This window comes from Seriola lalandi, unplaced genomic scaffold (assembly GCF_002814215.2).
Source record: "Seriola lalandi dorsalis isolate HSWRI2012SDOR001 ecotype SW California unplaced genomic scaffold, Sedor1 jcf7180002053652, whole genome shotgun sequence".
Taxonomy (NCBI): Eukaryota; Metazoa; Chordata; class Actinopteri; order Carangiformes; family Carangidae; genus Seriola; species Seriola lalandi.
The window spans coordinates 7,563-14,016 of NW_019524205.1; the positions used below are offsets into that span (position 1 = coordinate 7,563).

At 41.5% G+C, this 6,454-nt stretch overlaps 1 long non-coding RNA gene across 1 annotated transcript; it reads right to left on the bottom strand.

Annotated features, from left to right (window-relative positions):
- Nucleotides 1-2,696: 2,696 nt before the first annotated feature.
- Nucleotides 2,697-5,096, bottom strand: LOC147819415 (uncharacterized). The gene is made up of 3 exons (XR_015436934.1): nt 4,838-5,096; nt 4,484-4,551; nt 2,697-3,242 (listed from the first exon to the last, which is right to left on the bottom strand). It is a non-coding gene; the product is annotated as an uncharacterized LOC147819415 (long non-coding RNA).
- Between the last annotated feature and the right edge of the window lie 1,358 nt (nt 5,097-6,454).

The window sequence follows — 6,454 nt, forward strand, 5'->3', positions numbered from 1 at the left end:
AGAGACAGAGAGAGAGAGACAGAGAGAGAGAGAGGGAGAGACAGAGAGAGAGGTGAATGAACGTGTGCAGGAAAAGACGGAAAGGAAAAATGAAACAGCAAAGACTAAGAAGGAAGGAGGACGATGCTCAGAGTTTATTTACAGTGACACTGAAGACATCACCTGAAGACACTTGCATGCTAATATGAAGTCATAGGCACAGCGCCACCTGCTGGAAACAGGAAGTAACCCTTCAGTGACAATCATCATTTGAGAGTTAAATAACTTTTTCATGGTCTGGTTTACACTTGATTTACAGGAAGATAAAGCGTCCGCTCAACGCTGCTTGGAGCTTTAATTTATGGTTCTGTTTCGGCTCTAACTAAACAAGGTGGAGGTTGATGGAAGATGGTGGTATCCAGAGGTTGCGTTTGCCATTGCAACATTATTGGATAACTTAGTCACATCCCTGTTTATCCAGAGTCACATCAAACATTCACCATGAGTTAAACTCTATCACAATCGCTGTGAAGCCTTGAGTAATGGCTAAAGTGCTTTGTATAGTCACACTGACCTTGACCTTTGACCTTTAGCCACCAATATCTAATCAGTACATCCCTGAGTCCAAGTGAAAATTTGTGCCAGATTTGACGTTACTGAGATATCATGTCCATGAGAAAGAGACGGACGGATGTATGACCTGAAAACAAAATGGCTGCCGCTCTGACTGTCAGCGTCAAGGAGGAATAAAACTTTAGTGATAATTAAACGTAATTAGTAGGAAACAGGGTCAAAACTCCTCCTCATGACATCCGTTCAAGTCACAGGGAAACTATAAACATCATATTTAGGAGGCAGGGCTCCCTGCAACTCAGGTCTTATGTCTCAGTCATCACGGTGGAGGATGAGATGATGTCACTGTGATGATGTCACAGTTATAAACAGCCGTGCAGAGTTGTGGTGTCTGATGAGCCTCAGACTTGTAGCTCTATTACTCAGACCAGTCTTCCTGGACCTGAACTGTATCATCTTCTCACCCAGTCCTGAAACAACACCCCCCCACCCCACACCATGATGGACCCCCCCCCCCAGTCTCAGTCTGAACACCAGACTCTCAGTGAGAGCGCGAGGCCTCAGCCTGATGGTGATTCACCCTCTTCACTCTTCAAAGAGAGGGTGTGATGAAGAGAGGGAGACAAAGGATGACCACACCTGGGCGGCCATGTTGGTGACTCAGCCCCTTCAGACTGAACTGACTCACCGCTCCACTCTCACTGTCTACCATCATTACATGTGAGCAGCTGTACACTGAACACACACTGATCATTTACAGTGGGACACTGTGGGTCAGACCACACACCAACTGAACACCAGTGACCATCAAAAGGGGGGGTCACAGTCTGGTTACAGCGTTCCAACCAAGCATCAACCTCCAGACTGAAACATGAAGCATCAACATGAAGAACCAGAAGCTGCAGTTCCTCTAACGACCACTAGAGTCTGGCTCCAACAGTGAGTCAGTCCCCATAGACTCCCATGTTAAAATGTCCAACTTTACAGCAGAAATAAACATGTTCACAGCCTGGTACAAAAACTGTTTTGGTCTCTAGAGCTAATTTCCTCCTCCTTTATATAACTCACCTGTTTATATAACTCACCTGTTTACATTTTATTAAGGACTACAGTTATGGAGGATTTAAGGTGTGGCCTCTTTGAGTGACAGGTGAGTACTGTCTCAGTTAGCTAGCTGTCTGCTCAGCGTCTCCTCAGCTAATTCAGTGAGTGAACGTGACCTCTCTGTGTTTGTGGTTCTTCATGTAAATTTCAGACTGGTAATTCGACTTGTTGTTGACTGACTAACTGAACATGAGGAAGTCTGAGCTGCTGTTTTTACAAGTGAGTCAAATTCATGTAACTAATTAGCAGGTATCAGTGTCTGCACTCATCATACATTGCTTGTTAGCTTAGCTCGTTAACTGGCTAATTTGCCAGTAAATGAATTAGCCTTCAAGCAAGATGCCCAGCTGCGCTAACAACGCTAATGGGAGCAAATGCTAGCCACAGAAATCTTTATTTACAGTCTGCGGTTCTAAGCTCTGACATTCACAGTCACTGTATCTAACTAAATAAATACTTCAAGCACTATCATTATGACATTTAATTTGAACCAAACTTTTAAAACTTTTAGTCTGTGTCTGGATTATTTTTGCTTAAAACGTTGGTTTATTAAAATTAAGTTTGGAGTTTACTGCAGTATAAAAACACATGACTGAACTCTTAATTGTAATAGTAGAACGAATTAGTAATCTTTTGAGAAAATAGGTCAGTATGGATCCTAGATCCTAGACAACAGACAACATGTCCACACCTCATCTCCTGACAGGTGATCCAGTCCAGTACCTGGTACCAGCAGTACAAGGGGGACTGGAGCAGTCCTGACCAGTACTGGCCTGGTGGTGTCACCTGTGTCCGTGCTGCTGGAGCCCAGCAGGGGGCAGCAGAGGCCTGACACCCTGTTTGACACTGGTGTCACTTATTAAGACTAACACCATGAACACTGGTGGGTCAAACTGTTCATGTTGGTATCATGACATTAGTTCCCACACAGTTTGAATCAGTGTCAGTCAGGACGATTAGAGTTCACAGGCTGAACTGACGAACCAATAATTCATTTAAAATTCATATTAGATTAAAACAAACATGATAAAGGGAAAGTTTACACAAATTACAGCAAAAGTACTTCTACTTTTATTTTGATATGTGTTTGTAAAGTTACATTATATTTAAAAATGAACAGAAATGTGTCTTTACTGAAATAAAATCCTAATCACTGTGTCACAAGTGAAGTACAGGATTTTCTTCTCAAGGTACAAAGTAGACCGACTGACCCGACCCTGTAATAAAATAATTATAAAGTCTTCTACCAACAAAACTACTGGAGTGAGTCACATGGTATGAATAAGGGGTCAAGGGTCACAGGTTTGATCCTGCCGCAGTTCCTTTGAGCCATGCTCCTCACTGCCTCCTGCTCTGTAATCTGTTGCTTTTCCTGCTGTAGAGACGGAGAGATGAACGTGAGCGGCACGTTTCTCTCCGTCTACAGGACCAGGACTCTGCTGAGTCCAGCTGGGCCATAAAACCACTTTAACATTCAGCCAGCAGACCTCATTAGAGAGTGAGTCAGAGGAGACGCGCTGTTACAGTCTCCGCCCATTGGTCCCTGGGGCCTGTCAATCAAGGATGTGACGCAATGCTGTCTGGCTCTGTTGACACACACACACACACACACACACACACACACACACACACACCAATATTCAGCTTTTACAGCTCTTTTGACATGATGAATATTTTAAAGCTGATGTGGATGATGACTGCTACACTCAGCCACTGCTGTAAAAGTCTGTATTCACGTCACTTTAACATAGAGCTGCTCAATTACCGCAAAAATCATAATTAGGATTATTTTGATTACTATTGAGATCACAATTATTTAACACGATTAGTCACTGACTTTGGAAACACCACTCATTTATTGGACTTTAAAAATCAACTTTTTAGCAGTCAGACTGTAAAGGACGCACTCCTACGTACGCTGCTGATGTACGCTAAAATGCAACAAGGACGTGGACAGGGGGAGGGTTTTTGTAGGGGACAGAATGTCATTTTATCTCAATTATCTTGCTTTCATAATCGTTGGAAGAAAAAAATCGTAATTGAAAATGAAATTAGATTAATTGCTCATCCCTATTTTTTTTACATTTTTAACTGAAATGAGAACGAGCAGCTTAATATTTTGAGTAATAATACAACACACTGTGTTTTCATGAAGCTATGTCCCTGTTTGTCCTCTCAACAGGGAACATTGCAAAAAAAAAAAAACAGGGTGAACAAAGCAACCGAGCACCAGAGGAAGGCTTTTATTGTGAAGGTGCTGCAGACACAGGGGTCAGACACTCGAGGCTAACGCGCTGCGTGTTACAATTTGTCTAAATCTAGATGGAGTTTGGCGAACCATCAGACACAGCTGACTGTGAAACAGCTGCACTCTCCACATCAGACCAAAATAAAAGCAGACATCACATTCACTGTGGACGAGGTTCACATGTGTGCAAGCTGGTTTTTATGCTGGAGCTAAATTTGGCTTTAATATTACCTGTCAGTGCTGTGATGATAAAATCATGTTGTGTTATCAAAATTAAAATTCAGGCGTTAAAGCAAATTGGTATTTCTACATTAATAATGTGCTCACAAATTAGTAATTTGGGTTAAATAAATAAAGTTTCTGGCAGAAAGTTACAGTTTGTTGTGTTTAGTTTGCTAATGAAGACCATGAATTGTGGCTGAAAACTCTGAATAAGCGAGTAAGTGGAGTCGAAATGATTTAGCCATTCATACTGACACTTTGGATTTTGCAGATTCAGCAAAGCTGTGATATTAGTGTGAAAGGCCGTTCCTGGCCTTGGAAAGAAAAACAAACAAACAAACATCAAGGTTCACTTACCTTTTTTTTTCTGGAGATTTCAGCTGCATCACAGAGTCTTCATCAGCAGGTGAAATCTGCCCAGCTGTCTAAGTAGAAATTTAGTCACATGATAAAGTCTAATGTCTATACTCAATATTTGTACGTACAATTTATTAATGTGAGAACACAAATGAATTAAACTGAGAGATAAATCAGTTTGTATGTGCAAAACTCATTATTTTTATATTAATATTAGAACTCAAATGAATAATTACTGAGCCCAACTGTTTCCATGACACCTGTCCACCATAACAAAACACCTTTACTCTCTAGATAATGAATTACAATATACACTCCAGAAACCACGTCTGTCAAAAAATGACAGTGACTCACTCTGTATTCTCCTGCCCCGGTGTTGTTAGTCTTCCCCAGGTCAGAGTCTGTAGTTGAAGCATGGGGGAGACGCGGGAACTTCGGTCTTGAGGAGTCGTAGCTGTAGTTTTGGCACATTTACAGCTACACTGCTAACTAGCTAGCTAACTCTGCTCCGGTCGCCAACGTCACCGCTCTCTCTCTCTCTCTCTCTGTCTCTCTCTCTCTGTGTCTCTCTCTCTCTCTGTCTCTTTCTCTCTGTGTCTCTCTCTCTCTGTCTGTCTCTCTCTCTGTCTCTCTCTCTCTTCTCTCTCTCCCTACGCACAAAACCTACGCGCCAATCTATTCCTGAAAGTGTAACCAAGTATCAATTTGTCCCTCTTTCAATAACAACAAACAAAGATGAGATTCAAATGTACTCAGTGGGAATTTATTCTGGGTCTGGCAGTAGTATGCTACCTAAGTCCAATAAAATAAAATAAAATATTTTATGGACTGGAACGTACCTTCCCTTTAAACTAGTGAATGTTTGTTTAACTCAAAATATGTTCTTTCATTTCAGTGACATAATCACTCAAAGTATCTGACTTAATCCAGTAACACAAATAGATGTCAACAATATAAATGAAATATCACAATTCAAAATCTTGTGTAATGTCTCTTTCAATCAGTCTTTTCTTTTCTTTTTCCAGTATGTATCAGAAGTAAATCAGTCCCTTTGTTCTTGGATAATGAACAATTAATCCTCTCCACAAATTGCCGTGCAATTTGGTATTTCGTAGTCCAGGAGTAAAATAAAACTCGCAGCAAAGGCAAGAAAATAAAATCTGGGTACCCAAAGAAAATACTATAGAGCTCTATAGAAATAGTTTCTGATACTCAAGTGATCCATGAGCAAAGCTGGATGACGGCAGGTGACAAGTCCGACGACCACCGCGGTCTCTGGCTCTGGTTCCGCCCGCTAGCAGGAAAACTAGCAGGAAAAACAGCATAAGAAACGATGACTGGATGTGAAAGATGAATAACAGACTGACTACAACTCGGCCATGTCTTCTCCCCTCTCAGCATAAATCAAGTGTGAAAGTTTTAAACTCAATACAATGTTTACAATATTAAACACACACATAAACAAATAAATCACTACAGTGACTCGTTTACAGCCTGCTTGTTCTCACCTATGAATTAGCGGTTAGCTCGCGAGTAGCATCTAACATCGAAAAATGTACATTTACACTTACATGTTTACACCTACACCAGCAACCTCTTTTTACAACACAAGCACAATCACATAGCTTCAATATGTGTGCTCACCTAGCAGGAAAAACAGCATAAGAAACGATGACTTGATGTGAAAGATGAATGACAGACTGACTAACGCTCGGCCATGTCTTCTCCCCTCTCAGCAGAAATCAAGTGTAAACCCGCGAACTCTCCCGCTCTGACGTTGCTGCTCTACAGCCGTAAAGCAGAGCTTACTGCTGCAACTCTTAAAGAGACAGTGCGCCTCTTGCCACTGAATGACAGATTGGCTGGATAACCACTGGGCTACAAAAGCAGCTGCGCCACTCCTGTAACAATATTCTGTCTCTAATTTACAGCAGATCTCTCACAGAGAGGATAAATCAGTGTCATCAGCTG